Source organism: Vitis vinifera, chromosome 7, assembly GCF_030704535.1.
Source record: "Vitis vinifera cultivar Pinot Noir 40024 chromosome 7, ASM3070453v1".
NCBI classification, from domain to species: Eukaryota; Viridiplantae; Streptophyta; class Magnoliopsida; order Vitales; family Vitaceae; genus Vitis; species Vitis vinifera.
Genome location: NC_081811.1, coordinates 7,353,556 through 7,373,199, shown reverse-complemented (window position 1 = coordinate 7,373,199; position 19,644 = coordinate 7,353,556). Strand labels below are relative to the sequence as shown.

The window sequence follows — 19,644 nt, the reverse complement described above, 5'->3', positions numbered from 1 at the left end:
GTGCTTCATTATTATTAGACTCATGCGATTGGATCGCTCCCATTTTTCCATAGCAGACCTTTGCTCAGCAATGCTGGCACTAGTAAGGTTTGGAGGGTGATCCTTTCTTAATGCATAGTCCAAATCCATGCACCCGAGCACAATTATAATGTGTTCCTTCCATTTCTTGAAGTTTGTGTCATTAAGCATAGGAATGTTATTAACATTTACAGATATAGAAGATATTGAATTCATAACAATAAAACTCACAATCAGTCACAAAAATATCATACATACATGAATAAATAAAAAATTTAACATATATATGTATATGCATGTGGGCCTATTACAAGATACCTAGTACAAACATTAATATTCAGTCTTTGGACAAAACTATCAACTTGTAATTGGTATTCTTTTCAAAATTAATTCAGAAATATTGACAATAAAACAGAAGCAATATGTTTGACTTTGGACTGACATACAACATACAAGATAAACTTTATATATCACATATTTATGACTAATTTATTTATTATTATATTAAAATAATCTTCCTTTGGGCCAATTATTTTTTTATTATAATAACATGTTTACATATTATAAAATAAATAAATTATATAATATAAGTCACTTTGGCAACAAATATACATAATTCATTTATTTTAAAATATTAAACACAAATATAGCAAGAAAAGGCTAAATCCATTATTTAAACTCTATGCGAATAACCTAAATTATGGTTTTAGTTGAGTTTTTCTGTCTAAAACTGAATCCATAACTCAAATCCTAGTGTTTCTCACCAAAGCTGAATGAGAAACCCATAATAAATGCCTATCTTCCCATAGCATGGATCAGTTTAGATAAATAAAAGTAAATAAATTTCCAATGAGATGACGTTAATATAATTCATGCTTGGAATGCCTTAATAGAGGAGGGATTACATGTCAATCTCATTAAGACTTTATTTATTTATTTATTTATTCATTTATTTATTTATCAAACCATCACAAATCATTTATTATCAATAGCTTAGAGAGGGCATTATTTTAGATGCATAAACCCATGTATACATATATATATATATATATATATTATTTTAAGTAAACAAACCCATACAAACAGGCCCATATTATCACACATTGGGCTCTACCATAAACCTGGACATGATGAGTAATGTATTTAAAGGCCTTATTGTTAATCCCACCTACAAGGATTTGAACTATTGATATATATATATATATATATATATATATATATATATATATGTATGTATGTATGTATCCATTGCAGCCCCAAAGGACCCAAGGTTCCCTGCAGCCGTGTCATCAGCGACGCCAAAACGACGCCGCTAAACGACGTTGCCGATTGGGGACGACTCTAAAACGGCGTCTTCGATTGGAAATGATGCCAAACGACGTCTTCAACTCCGATCCCCAACGACGCTGAGAGCGGCATTGCAAGGAGGCCTGCAACAGCGCCTGAAAATGGCACTTCTGACCGGCGCCTGAATGGAGGACTCCACTGATCTAGAACGCCTGCAACAGCCATGCCAAAACGGCGCTTGGATGGCATCGCCTGACTGGGAACGACACCATAACGGTGTCTCGCTTGCTTGAAACGGCGCTACAGTGGTGCTCCCAGCCCTCCTCTAGGTAGTGTCATAGGGATCCTACATTTGGAGACGCCAACAATGACACCAAGGATCAGAGTCATCTTCTCCGATCTACAATCATCCGCCAAAATGCCGTTGCAGGAAGGGTCACCATGACAGGAACGAAGTTGCATGCCTATCAAGGGCTTTGAGGGAATGGGTTGCAACGTATTTTACAAAGAAATATGCATTAAGAATTCAAATGTGGCAATTTCACAATGATTAAACATGTCGCCTCTGATACCAATTGATGGGGACTCCAATGTAAATCCAATGACAGACTGGGATCGCATGTTGAATCAAATGAAAAACTTATGCCAGACATCTTTATAGAAATGAACGAACCCGAGTCCATTTTGCTTTTTAGTTTTGAACAAGGTATGGATCTTTTAAGGCTGTAGAGGGGAAACCACCGTCTCTGTATTCTCTCTGGCGATGGAAACCAGGAGAGAACGTTTCTTATCTATTTAAAAGATATCCCAAAAATGAACAGACACTTAACTTTATATACCCTCTATGCCTTAAGGACCATTCCCTTTAAATATTGGGTCATATGTGTCTCAGGCATATCATCTGAGACACATATGGTATCGGGCTCTACACATAAGGTGGCCCATACTTTAGAACAAACAGAAAACAAATACACGAATGCGAATAGCTTAATCATAAACTATGTTACATATGTGAGTCCATATTTTAACAATATTAACTCAATCAAGTATGTGTGAGCAGGAAATCAAAAAGGCTATAGAGGAAGTAAGTACGTACGTAGGGCAACTCTTGAGGAAATAGCGTGAAAAACTGTACTAAGGTACAAGGATCTTAAAAGATGGTTGTGGGCAACCCATGTTAAAATGATTAGGAATTGTGTTCCTATAGTTATACTACAACGCCGACTCCATATGGGAGAATGAGTTGTTAAAAAACTTCAAGTCAATTAAGGAAGAGGAGAAGTCGTACTCTATCTCAAAAGGAGTAGTGACCTTTGAGGGAGCAAGGGTAAAGCCCTTACTCTATTCAAATAGTGGACTTTAGAGAGTGATGATAGAAAATTGTTTAAAAAAAATTCTTTATCTCACTGCTTTTCCACCAATTAGCAATTAGAATTATGTCCTTCATAATCACTTCTATTTTTTTCTTTTGCTATTTTTACCTATTCATGTTCCATGAGTACAAATCAAAACTTATTTTTTTTATTTTCCCTTTTTCATTCAGGAAATTAGTAATGTCTTTTCAGTATTATGTCTCTAATTTATTTATAAATCAATAATTATAATATAAGAAAAAAAAACGTCACTTCATAAATATAGTAATTTTTTTCCTTTTAACCTTTTATTTATTTCACTTCCATGAAACAAGACAATGCTTTGAAAAATGAAATTTTTTTGTGAATAAACCATAGTGTGGAGATTAAACAAAAGGGTCAAGTATCATGTAACATGATGATGGTTATTACAAGACAATATGACTTGATTATTTTTCTTCTTTTTTTTTTTATCCGGTTGCTCTTTGAGATGGCAATGAGGATCTTTTATGGGCCACCTCTATTTTACATATAAGTTACTAATATTTTATAAATAAAAAATTAATTTAAAACGTGAAGTAAATCAAAAGTACTTCATTGCTTTGTCGGCACAAATTAAAGTTGTTTTCTTCATAATTATTACCATTCATCTAAATCTTTTTGTTTTTTTTTTTTACTGTCTTTTATATCTATGTTTCTAACTTATGTTCTATAAAGAGTTGCACTTCATTTTTTTTATTTGAAAAATTAAAAATATGAAAACCAAAAAGAAGAAAAAAAAATGCTCAATCTCACTAGTATGCCATCAATTAGAATTGTTTTCTCCATAATCACTTTATTTTTCTGATTCTTATGTATATTTATATAATCTTCAGTTATCTTCATCTATTTAAGAGGATTTTCACTTTTGTTTTTTCTTTTACTATTTTTACCTATTGATGTTCCATGAGTAAGAAACAACACTTATCTCTTCTATTTTTCCTTTTTCATTGAGGAAATTAGTAATGTTTTTCAATATTGTGTTCCTAATTTATTTATAAATCAATAATTATAATATGGAAAAAAATCTTCACGTTATAAATATAGTAATTTTTTTTTCATTTAGCATTTTTTTTTTTTTTTTTTTTGCTTCCAAGAAACATGACAATGCTTTGAAAAATGAAATTTTATTTGGAACAAACCAAACTATGGAGAGAAAATAAAAGGGTTAGGTATCTTTTACATGATGATGTTATTACAAAATAATATGACTTGACTACTTTTATTTATTTTATACGGTTGCTCTTTGAGATGATAATGGGGGAATATTTCATGGGTCAACCCTATTCTATATATATATATATATTAAGACTAAAAACAAAAAGCAAGTCCAAAGCAGTACTTCATTACTTTGTCGGCACAAATTAAAGTTGTTTGCTTCATAATCATTACCATTCATCTTTTTTTTTTTTTTTTGTCTTTTTTTACTTTCTTTTATACCTATGTTTCTAATTTATGTTCTATAAGAAGTTACACTTCAATATTTTTTTATCTGAAAAATTAATAATATGAAAAGCAAAAAGAAAAAAAAAATTCTTTATTTCCCTACTTTGCCACCTATTTGAATTGCTTCCTTCATAATCACTTTATTTTTTGGATTCTTGTATATATTTATATAATCTTCGGCTATCTTCACCTATTCAAGAGGATTTTTACCTTTGTTTTTTTTTTTTTTTTTTTTTTTTCTATTTTTACATATTCATGTTCCATGAATATGAAACAATACTTATCTTTTTTATTTTTCCTTTTTCATTGAGGAAATTAGTAGTGTATTTTAGTATTTTGTTCCTAATTTATTTATAAATCAATCATTATAATATGAAAAAACAAAAAAAAAAACCATGACTTTATAAATATAGTAATTTTTCTTTTCGTTTAGCATTTTATTTATTTTCCTTCCATGAAACATGACAATGCTTTGAAAAATAAAATTTTATTTGTAACAAACCAAGGTGTGGAAAGAAAACAAAAGGGTTAGGTATTTTTTACATGATCATGTCATTACAAAACAATATAACTTGACTACTTTTATATATATATATATATATATATAGATGGTTGCTCTTTGAAATGGTAATAGGGATCTTTTATGAGTCATCTCTATTTTACATAGAAGTTACTATCATTTCTTATTTTTGTAAAATTAAAAGTTGGAAGTAAATCCAAAGGAGTACTTCATTACTTTGTCGATACAAATTAAAGTTGTTGCTTCATAATCATTACCATTCATCTAATTCTTTTTGTCTTTCCTATCTTTCTAATTTTTGTTCTACAAGTTACACTTCAATTTTTTTATTTTTAACTTGGAAAATTAATAATATGAAAACTAAAAATTAAAAAAGAATTTTATTTGAAAAATTAATTATATGAGAACCGAAAAGAAAAAAAATATAAATACGAAATAACACTTATCTTTTTTATTTTCCCTTTTTCATTGTGAAAATTAGTAATGTGTTTTTAGTATTGTATTCCTAAATTATTTATAAATCAATAATTATAATATATATATATATATATATATATATATATATATATATATGTATGTATGTATGTATAAACCATTCACTTTATAAATATAGCTTTTTTATTTTCCCTTTTTCATTGAATAAATTCATAATGTTTTTTAGTAAAAAAAAAACTGCACTTTATGAATATAGCTTTTTTTATTTTCCCTTTTTCATTGAACATATTCGTAAAGTTTTTCAGTAATGTGTTCCCAATTTGTTTATAAATCAATAATTATAATATGAAAAAAAAAAAAGAGAAAATGACCATGCTTTGAAAAGTAAAATTTTATTTGGAACAAATCAAAGGTTGGTAACAAAAGGGTTGGGCATCTTGTAATGATGTTATTACCACTATAAGGAAAAAGATATATGGTGACATTTATAATGAGTCACCCTAAACATAGGGTGTCGTTACAACATAACATCACCTTATCCACTGACACCATAGAAGGTACCAATTGGTGACGTATTTGGAAGCGATACCAAAGCAGATAAATGGTGATGCATTCAGAAGTGACACCATATATTTTTAGTGATGCTTAATTTGATATAGAGTTGTGTGAGATATATAAGGTGTCATATTAAATGCATCATCTTTGAGTTATGATGTCACATTAAATGCATCACCTTTGAGTTATGGTGTCACATCATTGTAAATGATTATAGAAGATATGATTGTTTTTTGTTGATTAGCCTATAGAATTTTGTAACGCTTATTAATAAATAAGATCAATGTGTGTAAATTTTGTCCATAAATATAATAATCATATTACATTTATCTTATATTTTCATAATGTTTATGGATTAACTTGTAATACATTACATCATCCACCAATATTTGTATATCAAATGTTCACAAAACAATAGTACATCAAACACATCAAACCCACCAAAACTAAAAAAGAAAAGTGAATACACATTAAAACATGATTTAGAAATGTTAAGCATCCCAACATTCAGTATGCCTACATTTCATATGCATAAAAACGGCTAACCATAAAATGACACGAGTTGCATCCAAAAACCCAAAATTCTCAATTCCAAATAAAGTAACATTTATATCATATAATGTATGACATAAGAGTCACATCTAAAAACCCAATTGTTGTCTCTTTCTTGTTTCTTTTTTATTCTTCATATTGTCCCCCCAAGAATGTATACCTGCATTTTATAGTTTAATGAGTTTTAGAGTTCTTATTAAAAATAAAAATGTGATGTTATAAAAAATAAACAAATCTAAGTACTAATGTTTTCTTTTTTCTTTTTCCTATTTTGATATAAAAATAGTTCATAAAGAATAAGTAATGCTATACAATACCAATGGAAAATTTATATAACAACTAAGGTACTTACCATGCATGATCACAATACATCAACATGATTCATGATTAGTTATAACACAAAAGTAATCCATTCTCCTCTAATTTCATCAAATTCTACTTGAGAATGTGTTTTTTATTATCAAACTGAAATCAAATAAGAATAACATTAATATCACAATAATTGGAAGTATGAAACTATGTACAATTCATTAAATGAGTAAAACATTTAATGCAATAACTGTAGAATCAACAATTATTTCTTTAATGAATCTCATAACAAAGTAGTCACATTTGAACTCAAATAAAAACAATTTAATAAATATAAAATCAATCAAAACTACAAAATAAAAATATAGATCTAAAATTTTACAAAATACTAATCTTCCACTTAAAATCTACACTTTTTTAAATTTATTTTTTATAATTCATTATGCTTTTAAAAATCATTTTTAACATCTAATTTTTTTTATTATTATTTTTATTTCTTGGAAGGATTTTCTTAATTTCAATAATTTTTTTAATGTTCATTTTGTGAAATAACAATGTCCATTAAATTTCATCTCAACTATATAAAATAAAATTTTAGTAACAAAATATAAAAATGTTTTCAACTACTAATATGATAGGACATGATATTATAACAAGCATGAAAATTGTTTATATAAGATAAAAAACCTAATTCATTATTAAGAAATGTTAAGAGAAAAATTAGTATGAGAAAGAATTAAAGAACCTTTCATAAAAATTATTGATTTTTCAGTCATAACTCCAATTGATATTTTTTTTTCTAAGTAAAATAATTAATAAAAAATTTGGATAAGAAAAATATGTTCAAATAAAAATAATAACAAAATAAAAACATCAAAGGAAAAAATATTCAACATTTTAAATTTTTTACTTTTAATATTCTTTAGATCAATAAATTATCAAAAATCTTTTTCTGAAAAAAAAAATGAAGAAAATGAAGAGTTTTATGGAAGGAATTGGAAAAAAATTTATAATAAACGGATTTTATAGAAATTTCCTAACCTTGAAAGGAAAATTTCATCATCAATCTCAAATTACTCCAAAGTTTGATCAATGCCTATAAAAACAATAAGAAAAGAAGGCAAAAATAAAACATATTTTTAGAATCCTTTTGCAAGAGATGACAATATTGAAAATAATTTTCTCAAAAATTATTTTCCAAATATCAACAACCAATGTCCTCATCACAACATACTATAATATTCTTAGAAAATAAACAAAAAATCCAATAAAAAGAAATTTCATAGAAAATCAAAAGAAAATTATCAAAAAACTTCTTTAAAAAAAAAAAAAAAGGAAGAGTTTTATGGTAGGAATTGAAAAAATTATGTAATAAAAGGATTTTATAGAAATTTTCTAACCTTGAAAGGAAAATTTCATCATCAATCTCAAATTACTCTAAATTTTGGTCAATGAATATAAAAACAATAAGAAAAGAAAGTAAAAACAAAAAACAAAAAATACATTTTAAGAATATAAAAAATATGAATAGAACAAGATGAGATATTAACCATAATACCATGTAAAAGAATAGAAAAAAAAAACAAAATATAAGATTTGATCATTTTTATTTTTCATTCCTATTTAAATTTTAAAAATAAAAAACCATTCATTCACATTAATAAATAAAAAATAAAATTAATTTCTCATTGTTAATTCTAACATTCCAAACCGACTCCAATATGATATGGAAACTATTTCATTTTTCCTTTTATGGGAGATGACAATATTGAGAATAATTTTCTAAAAAATTATTTTTCCAAATATCACCAATCAATATCCTCATTACAATATTCTATAATATTCCTTGAAAACAAATAGAAAGCCCCATCAAAGGAAATTTCCTGCAAGATCAAAAGAAAACTTCATATTATAAAATGTTTATCTCTCATTTTGAGTATGAAATATATTAAAAAATCATTCATTTTTCTTATTTTCATTCATTTTGGGGTTTATGGGTTTAATAATGTAATAGAAGATATGGTGGAATGTTAAACCTAGTTTTTACTTTCCTACAACTCAATAAAAAAACTACTATTTACATAATCCATATTACAAATATACCAAATCAATTAATATAGATCAATTGTGCTAATAAAGATTTTGACATTAATAAAAAAAAATGAAAATGATAGATTTAAGAGATTTTGGATTACCTGAGAGTCCACGAAGCAGAGAAGAGCGGTTGTGTGTTAACTATGTGTGAGAAGAGGTAGAAAAAAATTTTGGCTAGGGTTATGGATGAGATTTTTTTGGATTGTGGGTATGTGGAAATAATGACCTTTTTATATACTATCATTATTCTCAAAGTCGGCCCATTAAGTTATAATTTTTTTTTAAAATATTTTATTTGGTGTCACTTTTTGAAAACTAACACTATAAACTTAAAATTAATATAATCGATTCTAATTGAAAATTTTTATATGATGTGTCATCTTTGTGAATTTTAAGTCATATGGTGTCATTATTTTAAAAGTGACATCATAAATATTGACAGCATAAATTATTTTTATAGTAGTACAATTTGATGTGACTACTTTTCTTTTTTTGTTTTTTTCTTCTTTTTTTTTTTTTTCATGTATACTTACTCTTTGAGATGACAATGGGGATCTTTTATGGGCCACCTTTATTTTACCTAAAAGTTACCATGATTTTATATTTTTTAAAAATTTAAAACGGGGAAGTAAATCCAAAGGAGCATTTCATTTCTTTGTTGGCACAAATTAAAATTGTTTGCTTTATAATAATTACCATTAATCTAATTCTTTTTGTCTTTTCTAATTTTTTTTTTATACCTATCTTTCTAATTATGTTATACAAGAAGTTACACTTTAGTTTTTTTTATAGGAAAAATTAATAATATGAAAACCAAAAAGAAAAAAAAAATGTTATCTCTCACTACTTTCCCATCAATTAGTATTGTTTCCTTTGTAATCGCTTTATTCATAATCACTTTATTTCTCTAATTCTTTATATATATATAACTTCTGTTATCTTTATCTATCTGGTAAAGAGGATTTTCATTTTTGCTTTTACTTGTCATTTTTACTATTCATGTTCCATGAATACAAAATAACACTTATCTTTTTTATTACCCTTTTTTTTATTGAGAAAATTAGTAATGTTTTTCAGTATTGTATCATAATTATAATATGAAAAACAAAAAAAGAACAATCACTTTATAAATATAGTTTTTTTTTTCTTTTAGGCTTTTATTTATTTTGCTTCTGTGTTACATGACAATGCTTTGAAAAATGAATTCTTTTTTGGAATAAACCAAAGAGGGGGAGAGAAAACAAAAGGGCTAGGCATCTTGTACACGATGATGTCATTATAAAACAATATGATTTGATTACTTTTCTTTTTTTTTATACAGTTGCTCTTTTGAGATGGCAATGGAAATCTTTTATAGGTCTCCTCAAATTCTAATCCCAGATCTGGAGCAAGGTATCTTGCTCCAATTTATTTATAGCTAGAAAGCAGATGATCAACAATGTGATAGAGAGTTGAACTAAGCAACTACCTATTATCTTTCATCTTTTTAGTTGTTCCAAGAATTCTTTTTTGGAATAAACCAAAGGGTGCAAAAGAATATGATTTGATTACTTTTTATTTTTTTATATAGTTGCTCTTTGAGATGGCAATGGGGATCTTTTATGGGTCTCCTCAAATTCTAATCCCAAATCTGGAGCAAGGTATCCTGCTCCAATTTAATTATAACTAGAAAGCAGATGATCAACAGTGTGAGAGAGAGTTGAAAGTAAGCAGCTACCTATTATCTTTCATCTTTTTAGTTGTTCCAAGATGGAAGCAAGACCAGTTCCTGGAAATAGGAAGAAGGAACACGTAAGGAAAGTCCTATTCGAAAATGCCATGCAAGGGAAGTGGAAAGCTGTGGTGAATATGTACCGTAGATGGCCCTCGCTGGGCAAGGAAAAGATCAATAGAGGAGGCAACACAGCACTGCATATGGCTGTCTCTGATCGCCAAGAAAGGTTTGTTGAACAACTAGTTGAGGTTATTTTACTCCGGTCTGGAATGCCCGAGGTTGTTCTACAAATAAAAAACAAGCAAGGGAATACCCCTCTCCATTTGGCAGCATCACTAGGAAATGTTTCAATGTGCAAATGCATCCCTTCTCGGCGTCCAGGCCTGGTAGGTGTTCTCAATGATGAAGGGGAAACTCCTCTCTTCCTGGCTGCTCGCCATGGTAAGATGGATGCTTTCTTTTGCCTCTTAAGTAGGGATACCGAAAAATATGTTGACACGCGGAACAAAAAAGGTGAAACAGTTCTTCATTGTGCCATCAATGGAGGACACTTCAGTAAGCATTTCCATTGAGTCGTCATTTCTCTTGTTTAATCAAAATCATGTCCATCTATGCTTTTATATTTCTAAATTTATTTATTTTTTTGGTAATTGAACACTAATGGTTCTCTGCTTGACAGAATTGGCATCTCTAATACTTGAGCGGCATCCAAATGTTTTTAACACCTTTACAGAGAAAGGAGCCACCCCTCTCCATGTCTTGGCAAACAAGCCTGGTGCATTCAGAAGTGGAACCTACCTCAGCCTATTGGACAAATTGATTTATCATTGTAACCATCTCATTCCAAATAAATCATCCATGGAAGAGCACATGTATTTTTTGTTTGAAAGCAGCCCCCGTACCCTAATATCTTTCTCCCAAGGAGGTTAATTTATGTTTTATGTGTGCTCATTTCAAATATATATTAATTACTATATTAGGCTGTTGAACACCTTTCTCATTTTGCAAGGTGTACTTGTTCACACATCTCCCAACTGGTTTACAGCCCTTCGGTACAAGATTTGTAGAACAGGTGGGTAAAGGTCATTACTTTGTTTATAGTCACAGGTGTGTGTGTGCGCGCATTTCATTATGAACCAGATTGATGCTTCAAAAGCACATAACTGGCATGCACCCACATACATATATGAGCGGAAAAAATGGTCTTACATATGACTTCTCAAATCCTCCCATCCTGCCCCGTAGAAGAACTGTGTGAAAAGGATTTCTGCCATTTGACACCTCTTTGTATTATTAATGCTCATATATGTCGTGGCCTTGCTACTTTTCAATTTCAGCATCAACTAGAAACTTGAAGAAGTTCCAATACACATATGAAGAAGAGAACCCTCCACAGCTCATGACTGAGATCCTCGAAGTTGAAGAAGAATCCAGTATCATCCCCAATGAAGGTGATGAGTACACTGACTCTCTTGCGTTCTGACAAAATTAAGCAAACTTCCTCTTAACTTCTCAAACATAGGAACATGTTGAAAATTTTCCTGTTTTTTTAGTTCACAAAATATAGCATGCTCATTTAACCTTTTTTTATAGCTCGCAAGGACGAAAGCAGGAATTATGATACTTGCTTGGGTTTCATAAGGGGTATCCTCAGCCTTCTAAACAAAGCAATGAGGAGTATCCTATTCTTCTTGGGGATGGGTAGGACACTACTTACCTTACCATTCGGAAACTTTTGTGTTATTAACATTAGAGCTAATATAATTGTAAGTTTTAATTATTTGTACATGTTTTATTCATGGTTGAAAGGGCTAAGTTATATACACAAGATAAAGAAGAAGAAAGAAACAAACATTTGGTCTATTAAGGTTATGGACCAACTACTGAACCTTGAAGGAACTCAAATATGCGACTATGATAGAGCTGGATGGAATCCCCTCTATTGTCAAAGGACAATGGCTAACTATAATACGGATAGTGAAGAGGAAAATAAACCAGAACAAGACGAGGAAACTGGCCTGCCCAATTACGATGATTTATCAGCAACAGATGCAGGTGTTTTGGGAAAGAACCACGGAAAGCAAGGAAAGGGAGATGAAGGTATACCGACAAAGGAAGGAAGCTCCCAGAAGGGTAATTTCCCTCTCCAACAAAGCATGCAGAAGTGGAAAAAAAAATTGAAATAAAAACTAAATTTATGAGCCAGTTTGAATATGCATATATGCAAAGCCTAGTGGCCCCATGCTAGCGTATTGCCCACAGAAGGGACTCTTCAAAGTTCAAACCTAGCCTGCGCATGTATTACATTTTTGTAAAACAAACCATTTGAAGCAATCCCATTCCCACATCGGCAATGAACAAAAACAATCTTCAAAGAAAATGACACCCACACAATGACCCATGTGGCTTTCAAGAGGCCTTTAGTTATGGAACGGCCGGGTCTGATTTTTAAAACATTGTTTTACATAACCATTTAATCACCTTAAATCACCTTGTTATTTTTTAATGATCTCGAATTTTCAGCAGAAAGAGATGAAGGTACTTTCGAAGAGAACCAGAAAAGGAACAGAAGCTCGGAGGAAGGTAATCTCTCTCTCCCCAGCAAAGCATATATAGAAGTGAAAAACAAAAAAAAACAAAAGAAACAAAAAAAAAATTGAGGTAAAAAATAATAGTGATGTTTTGGTAGGCATCTAATCAACATAAGGTTGTTTTTTTTTTATGATTTTTAATTGTTAAATTAGAGTTTACAATATTCCAAATCCTTAGTAATTAGTTTGTACGCCCAGCTGATCGAGTCCACATTTACAATCCAGCTCAGGCTAAATGATGTTTCAACTTTTCAACCTTGTGACAGATTCTAATTGGGCTCTACTGCTCAGGCTGGGTAAAGCTGGCCTCCGCGCTGATCCAATAATTGTAGCAGGCAAAGCTGCCAAAAAACTGGATGATGAACTTTGTATGGAGACGGAGGAAAAAAATGACGAGATGGGAAGAGTGGAGACACCAATATTACTTGCAGCAAAGAATGGTATCACGGAAATGGTGAAGGAAATCCTTGAAATTTACCCCTTAGCCATTCATGACACTGACTTGGAGGAGAAGAATGTAGTGCTATTAGCGGTGGAGAATAGGCATCACCATGTCTATGAGCTCTTACTGAAGACGAATATTCTGAAAGATACTGTGTTTGGGGCAGTGGATAGAAATGGGAACAGTGTACTGCATCTTGCTGCCATGGTACCAGATAATCGGCCTTGGCTCATTCCTGGTGCTGCATTGCAAATGCAATGGGAAGTCCTGGTATGAGGTATGAGACATCAAATTACTTGGTGTTTTTTTTTTTTTTTTTTGCTGCGTACCATGATTTTCGTTTTATGTACTTCCATTTTTATGGCAGTATGTTAAGAGATCCATGCCGCCACATTTCTTCCCTTCCCACAACAAATTCAACGAGACTGCAAAGCAGATTTTCACACGCGACCATAAAGATATGGTGCAAAAGGGTAAAGAATGGCTGGGTAGCACAGCCACTTCATGCTCGGTGGTGGCTACGCTCATTGCAACCGTGGGCTTCGCCACATCAAGTGCTGTACCAGGTGGCACCAGGGAAGGGAGCGGAAAACCCAATCTTGAGCAGCAGCCAGCCTTTCATATCTTTGCAGTTTCATCACTTATTGCTCTTTGCTTTTCGGTCACCTCCACTGTCATGTTTCTTGCCATTCTCACATCTAGGCATCAAGAAAGCGATTTTGGGCAAGACTTGCCCATAAAGCTTTTGATAGGACTAACCTCCCTTTTCATATCCATATTGTCTATCTTGGTTACTTTCTGCGCAGGCCACTTCTTTCTGCTCAAAGATGAACTCAGTGTTGCTGCACTCCCAGTGTATGCGGTAACATGCCTGCCAGCTACATTTTTTGCTCTAGCCCAGCTACCATTATACATTGATCTCATATGGGCTACTTTTAGAAAGGTGGCACAGCGCTGGAAGGAGGAAGCTGACTAGGGTTTCATGATTTTACATTCTATTTTTGAGCTTGGTGGTGATTTTTTTTTTTACCTTGGTTGATTCCTAGAATAGCCACGCTTTTGATGGCCAGGGGTTTGGTTTGGCTCCTGTTTTTCTTATTTTACGTGGAAACGTCTGATCAAAAAGAAAAGAAAAGAAAATCTTCTGTTGTCATAGTAATGTTCCTTCTACTTTTTTTTATATCCATTTTCAATGGGATAAACTTTATCTTTATGACCGGTCAAGAAACAAAACAAAATAGAAAAGTGAGCACAGGACCTTCTTTTTCTTTTCATTTTTGTACATCATAGAGAATAATAGTTTTGCCTTTTTTATCATGTTGGAGAAGACAACACACACTAGATTTTAGCCACAAAGCAAATCGAAACTCGAAGTATATTAACTCAAGCAGGTATGTGTGAGCAGGAAATCAAAAAGGCTATAGAGGAAGTAATTAAGTAGGGCGAACCCTCTTGAGGAAATAGCATGAAAAACTTTACTAAGGTACAAGGATCTTAAAAGATGGTTGTGGGCAACCCATGTTGAAATGACTAGGAATTGTGTTCTCGTTGTTATACTGCAACACTGGCTCCATACAAGAGAATGAGTTGTTAGGAAACTTCAAGTTAATTAAGGAAGAGAAGAAGGTTGTAACTCTATTCCGAAAGGAGTAGTGACCTTCAAGGGAGCAAGAGTAAAGCCCTCACTCTATTCAATGGTAGACTTTAGAGAGTGATGATAAAAAAATTGCTAAAACGAAATAAATAATAAAACAAAAATTAAGATTCGAAGAAGAGTTATGTCACATCTTATTATTTTCTCAAAAACCTTAATAATTAGTAAAGGAGCACTTTGTTGAGACATTCTTTTTATTTTGGACATAAAAAGGAGACTGATAAATATCTCTCTTTCTATTTTGTTCTTTTTTCTTTAAATTTTTGTTGTCTATATAATATTTTCCTTTTATTAATGAAATTCACTAAATACAAATAGGAAACAATGACATAGAGTTATTCTGTGAACTCATACGTCCACGTACTTAAAAAATATTTGTACTTATGGTGTTCCATATAATTTCTTACATGTTTTAAATGTGTATGCATCATGCTTAATTGGATGCACAATTTCGCAAAGCTATGCATCCATGACATCCATGGGAGTCATTCCATGGAACTTTTCCATAGTGGCCGAGCTAGATACTTGTGTCGGGTTGGGGGCAAGAAGAAACATATTATATTATTGTTATAATAATTAATGATATTTATTATTATTGTTATTATTGTTATTAAAATATTAAATAATTTTAAATATTAATTATGAAAATGTACCGAATTAAACAATCATAGTACTATGAACATTAAAAAAAAAATTAGATTCTATACAAAATAAAAAATAAAAAATTGTTAAGAACATTTAGAGGAAGATATCAAAAGAAATAAAATTAGAAAGAAAAAACACTAGAAATTTTCAATAATTTTAATCATTTTGTAGCAAAAACCCTTAAAATTATTTTAAAGAATTCAATCATTTTTATTATAAATTTTGATATTTTTCAAATGGAAGAAGTGTGTGCCTTTAGGTCTCATTTTCTTATAACCCGGTTTCATTTATCTATACCTTAATATCTATCTTTGTATCCACGTCAAAAGATCTAGATTTTTCTATATATTTTCAAAAGTGAAGATTAAGATTAACATGTAAGGGACATTCCATTTTCTTTTTTCCTTTTTTTATCTTTTTGTTTTTTTTGGTTGAATGAGATTTGAGAAATTTTCACTAAGTCTTGATTCAAAACTACTTTAGCTGGTCCAAGAGTTCTAATTTATTTTTTAGGGGTCATCGGATTTTGAGTTGATATGCATACTCAAATGGTGATGTTATTTTCAATTTTGAGTATCTATATCACATCTGAAAAAATATCATCTTCTAAAACATTTTATACTCAAAAACTCCACAAAAATGTTATTATTCTATAACCCACAAAAAAAAAAAAAAAAAAACCTTCAATAAAATGGTCATGTCTTTTTAGTTCATATTTCCTTTATGACACTAATGTCTTTTTAGTTTTTACTTATCTAAAAAGCCCTCAATGAATAAGATTTTTTTCCCTTTATCCACTTATATATAGACTCATGTTATCAACATGTATGCATATATTCATGGTTATAAAAAATAAAAAAATAAAAAACATTTTTCTCCTATTTCTAAATATCTGTTTCCTCACTTGTCTTTCTCATCATGAGATTTTATTTGGTTTTGTAGGAGTTCATCATTTACGAATGATGCAAGGTAGCATCGTAATGGGATCGACTACCCGCACCTCTCGCATGCTAAGTTAGCACTCTATCATCTGAGCTACATCCCCATGACATGAGTAGTGCCTTGAATTAGAACTTAGGAATTGCCTAATTGAAACAAATATACAATATTGTTTACATCTATATTACATTTAAAAGTAAAGACAAGGGCATTCTCTAATTAAAATTTAAAAAAATATCATAACTATCTTTTATCTTTAATAAAAATATGATTTCAAAACATAAAATTAATTTCCATGATATTAGTAACTACTTGAACTTTTTCTATTAACAAGTAGAACTTCCTTCTAAATTGAACTTAACCTCTCAATTTGAATATCTTGAGTTGGATGCAAATTCAGTTTGAATGTTTATTAATTGAGTTGAATACAAATCTAACACATCCAATTCGAGTTGTAGTCATATTTCCATTATTAAATGTAGAAGTTTAACACTATTGCAAATAGAGTTGTAAAATATTTATTATAATATTACTATATTTTAAATAATGCTACATACTATTCCTAAAACAATATCGTGTCACTCTATTCATAATTATGTTATTCATTGGAATTACATATCTTATTTTTATTTTATCATTTTGCTTTTAATATTAAATATTGATAATAAGAAAACCATGCACTCATTGTATTTAAATCTTTCTAAATTTTCAAAATTTTTGTTAGTTTTATTTCTCTCTTAATTTTCAAGAGACCCATGCAAATTTTCAATTTAAATTAGATATTTTTTTACAAAAAAAAAATAAATCAAACTTTAGAAGGAAGTTTTAATTACTACATTATGGTATTTAGATTCAAGAAACTTATTTCTTTGAACTCTCTAAGTTATTTCTAAGTCAAATTTAATCCCGAAGTGGGGAAATTATTTTTAATCACTACGTCATAGTGTTTAGATTCAATAAACCTTTTTTTTTCAATTAGATTTTCTTTTCCAACAATAAGTTCCTTAATATTACAATTCATGTCAATTTTCTAAGACCCATAAAAATGAAATTATTCATTCAAATCATGTTTCTTAAACATACATTCAATAAGAGAGTTCTTTTTATTAAGGGTTTTCTTTAATGTTACATTCTTAACCTTTAATTCATAACTCTCATGATACAAGGTATTATATGCCTCTTAAAGAATATTATACTCTCCTTTTTCTTCATCACTTGATTCAATGGGACTTTTTATTTTAGAAGATGAGAGAAGACTGGTAGTGTTGACAACAAAATTATTATTATCTTTACTTTTAGTTGGATTATGGAATTATTATCATCAAACTTACAGTCACTCTAAGTCACATGGCTTTCTTATCTTTTCAAGTGTAAAGCAAGTGTCCTTTCTCTCCACAATTAAAGTTTGCTTCCTTTTCCATTTTCATAAAAATTTCGAAATTTTTAGCAAACTTTGAAATTTTAGATTGATTGAGAACTTGTTCACTCTCATTTTCAAACTCAATTTTTTCTTTTGAAGAAGCCTTTAGGGCTATCCTTTTAGGTCTCTTTAAGGGTTGGTAGAGTAATCTCATAGGTGTATATAGAGCCTACAAGTTCATATGCTCTCATTAAGCCCACATTTTTTACTTTCCTTTATAGTAGTCACTTTAGGTCTAAATCTCTTAAAGAGAGAACACAATATTTTTTTTACCACTTTAGAGTTGAGGATTTTTTTTTTCTTCTAGATTGAATAAGAATTAACAATACAATTGAGTTTAGTATATAACTCAAACAATGAATGTCTCATCATCTTTCATCTTTGTGCTTTCAAACTTTGTAGTTAACATTTGCAATTATGATAACTTTACAATAGAAGTGTCCTCATGTGTTACTACAATAAATCCAAACTCATATTTCACTATAGTCCAAACTCTTTCATCTTGTATTTTAAGAAAAAATTTCATTTGGACTTTCAAGTTAGGCCAATTACTCCTATCAAAGAATGGAGTGCAATTTATAGAAATCCCAACACTCTATGGTTCCATTTATCAAGACTAGCATAAATTGATAAAAATTTTGAAAATAACTTTTTCAACTATGATACCACATGAAAAAAATTTAATGTTCAATCTTAATATAATGAAACTACCTTTATTACCTACTTTAGGTTGATCCCTTGATATTAATTCTTTAGTAAGAACAAAAATCGCATGCATAGATAAATAGAATTGATTCCACACAATACATAGGGTATAACTTAGAAAATCTACCTAGCAACCTATTAGGAGTAAACAACCCTGGGTGATCTCTTGACCGCTATATAATCTACTAATTATAAGAAAAAGGTACATAGCTTTACCTAATCAGATGTCCTATACTCCCTTGGATCTTATACCCATGCTCCTTAGTGAATTCCACAAAACTCTTATCAAAGTTTTACAATGAGATCACTAACTTTTATTGAAGTCGGAAGTTATTTTTAAAAAAGATCTTAAAAGTTTGAGAGTTGGAAGATCAAAACTTTTTTTTATGAATGGTTGTGCTCTCTCAAGGTTCATAAAAGGTTTTTACTTTTCAATAAACCATATCTCTATTTATATTTGTAAAACCCTTTTTAAAATAATGGAGAATTTCCTAATTATAAAACATTCTAAAAATCCTTTCCAGAATCAAATATCAATTTAAAGGTAAACATAATTTTAAAACTTATCAAAAAAAATTTCCAAAAATCCTTTCTAGAATCAAACACCAATTTAGAAATAAACACGATTTCAAAACTTACAAAAAATAATTTTAGAATTAAAAACATTATGTATAAAAATTGAATAATTAAGGAAATACAAAGTATTCCCTTCCATTCTAAAAGCTTTATTACTTGTCTTAAATTTTATGACCCTGCACAACCGGAATCCAAATATGATGTGAAGTTGTCTTGAGACAAATAAGATCTAAGTAAGTTACATATAAATAAAATAAGAAATATTTGGTTAAAATGGATGAAATAATCCTCAAAATTGGAAATCTAACACTTTTTATGTTTTTTCTAGAAAAGTAATCAATTTTTGACATA

The 19,644-nt window shown here is 29.8% G+C and overlaps 1 pseudogene; it reads left to right on the top strand.

The window, feature by feature from the left end:
- The first annotated feature begins 10,097 nt into the window (after positions 1-10,097).
- On the top strand, positions 10,098-14,540 carry LOC100258389 (uncharacterized; annotated as a pseudogene).
- The last annotated feature ends 5,104 nt before the right edge of the window (positions 14,541-19,644 follow it).